Below are 2,823 nucleotides of genomic sequence, written 5' to 3'. Positions count from 1 at the left end.
TCGAAGGGTTACTTTATAGAAGTAGGTCTGATATATCCTGGGAGGGAATATCAGATAAATTAAGAAAGACTTCAGCTTATGAAAATAATAAATCATCTTGGTTAATTTAATAAATTGATGTTCATTGGGATGGTTAGGTGGACCAATAGTCCTAGCGCTTTCAATTAAATCGTTGCAAGTTCAGTCGTTGATTGCCTTTGTTTTTATTTCTATTCTTTCTTTTTCTATCTTTAATTTTCAATAGTTCCTATTGTTAGAATTCGGTTGTTCAAATAATTGAGGGAAGCTATAGTTCTAATACTTATTTTGTTAAATCCTCGTGGGAACGATATTTTTATACTACTTGATAACTAGTGCACTTGCTAGGGTTATATAATTATAGCTATCAAGTTTTTTGGCACCGCTGGTGGGGATTTAATCCTAAAATAATATTAGAACTTGTTAACCTTGGTTAATTTGGATTTTACTCTTTATTTAATGTATTCAAATTCTTGCTGTGTTCAAATTAGTTAGTGTATGACACGCACTAGAGGCGAAGAACTAGCAAAATTTGACCCTAAAATAGAGAGAACCCTTCGCATACTGCAAAGAGCCATCAAAAGTAAAGAGAGAGAGAGGGTTGGAGGAGGCAAACTAGCAGAAGAAGTTGAGGAAGAGATGGCAGACAAAGCAAATCGAACTCTTTTAAACTATGCTTGTCCAACAATTGATGGGGCTACTTCTAGCATTTGCAAGCCAACGATTCAAGCCAATAATTTCGAGATCAAGCATGCGATTATCCAAATGATCCAAATGAGTATTCAGTTTAGTGGGTTGCCGAGTGATGATACTAATGCACATCTTGTTAACTTCTTGGAAATATGCGACACATTCAAGCATAATGGAGTTAGCGGTGATGCTATTAGGCTTAGACTCTTTCCATTCTCATTACGTGATAGTGCTAAGGATTGGCTCAACTCACTCCCTGCAGGAAGTATCACTACTTGGAACGACTTGACTCAAAAATTTTTGGCTAAGTATTTTCCTCCCTCTAAAATAGCAAAATTGATCAATGATATCACTACTTTTGTTCAACAAGAGAGGGAATCTTTGTATGAGGCGTGGAAACGATTTAAAGAGATGCTTAGGAAGTGTCCTCACCATGGAATACCAGTTTGGCATCAAATTCAAACTTTTTATAATGGTATTATTCCATCTAATCGTTCCATTATTGATGCAGCTGCAGGAGGCACAATCATGAGGAAAACTCTAGAGGAAGCCTATGATCTAGTGAAAGAGATGGTATCAAATAGCTATCAATGGAATAATGACCGAGCTGATCGAAGGGGAGTGCATCATCTACAATCTTTTTCAGCTTTATCTACTTAGCTTGCTACTTTGAATAAAAAACTAGACAATCTTAGTGTTGCAACAATAAATATGTCATCTTATAATTCATGTGATCTTTGTAGCCAATTGGGACATATAAATTCTGATTGTTAGGTAGGTAATCCTTTTGCTTCACATGAAAGTGCTAATTTTGTTTCTCATGGTGGCAGGCCAAATTTCAACCCTTATTCGAGTACATACAATCCAGGGTGGAGGAGTCATCCGAATTTTTCATGGAATAACAACCAACAAAAAGCACCCATGGGATTTCAACAACAGCCGCCCCCACAAGAGAAGAAGGGAAATTTAGAGGACATGATTTCTAAGTTCATTAATACTGCTGAAGCAAAGTTCCAAGATCATGAGAAGAGATTCTTAAATCAAAAGGCATCTATTAAGAACTTAGAAGTTCAAGTGGGGCAGATTGTGAGCATGCTGTTAGATATAAGAGAGGGATGTTTGCCTAGTAATATAGAGAAAAACCCAAGGGAGCAAGTGAATGCCATTGCCTTAAGAAGTGGAAAGACTGTTGGCGAGATTAATGATGATGATCAAAAAGTTGAGGTAGCCGATTCACAAATGGAGATTGAAGGGAGTACACCTAAACTAAATTTAGATGCCATTAAACTTCCTCTCCCCTACCCAAAAATAGTTTTGAAAGCTAACTTGGATAAACAATTTGAAAAATTTTTAGAGGTGTTTAGAAAAATACATATTAACATTCCTCTTCTTGATGTATTGTCGCAGATGCCAAAATATGCCAAATTCTTGAAAGAGGTGATGTCAAATAAAAGGAAATGGGAGGAATGCGAAATGGTGAAACTAAACGAAGAGTGCTCAACAATTCTTCAAATTAAATTGCCCCCAAAGCTCAAGGTCCCAGGGAGTTTTTCTATTCCTTGCACCATAGGAGATACTGAGTTTGAGAAAGCTTTATGCGATTTAGGTGTCAGTATAAATCTAATGCCATTTTCTATTTTTGAAAAACTTGGATTGCATGAACTAACACCTACTACTATTACCCTGCAATTAGCTGATAGAAGCATTAAATATCCAAGGGAAATAGTAGAAGATGTTTTAGTCAAAGTGGGCAATTTTATTATTCCTGCTGACTTCATTGTATTGGATATGGAGGAAGATAGGACAATGCCTTTGATTTTAGGGAGACCTTTTCTTGCTACTGGATATGCTTTAATTGATGTGTAAAAATGTCTACTTACTCTTAGAATCAATGGTGAAGATGTGATGTTTAATGTATTTAAAACAATGAAATATCCCAACACAATTGAACATGAAATATATGCAATTGATTGCATTGATGTATGGGCAGCTGAAATTAACGCATCTAAATTAGATGATCCTTTAGAAAGCTGCATTCTTAATTCTTGTAAAAATGTACAGGTCTTGGATGAGGAAGTTAAGGAGGTATTGAACTATTTGGAGGCCGGTCAGGAA

At 36.0% G+C, this 2,823-nt stretch overlaps 1 non-coding gene across 1 annotated transcript; it reads right to left on the bottom strand.

The window, feature by feature from the left end:
* Positions 1-1,041: 1,041 nt before the first annotated feature.
* On the bottom strand, positions 1,042-1,148 carry LOC148789933 (small nucleolar RNA R71). Its single transcript, XR_016079920.1, has one exon. It is a non-coding gene; the product is annotated as a small nucleolar RNA R71 (small nucleolar RNA).
* Between the last annotated feature and the right edge of the window lie 1,675 nt (positions 1,149-2,823).

The sequence above is a fragment of the Nelumbo nucifera genome, chromosome 8 (genome assembly GCF_055504915.1).
Source record: "Nelumbo nucifera cultivar China Antique chromosome 8, China Antique-T2T, whole genome shotgun sequence".
NCBI classification, from domain to species: Eukaryota; Viridiplantae; Streptophyta; class Magnoliopsida; order Proteales; family Nelumbonaceae; genus Nelumbo; species Nelumbo nucifera.
This window is presented reverse-complemented; position numbering and strand designations above follow the sequence as displayed.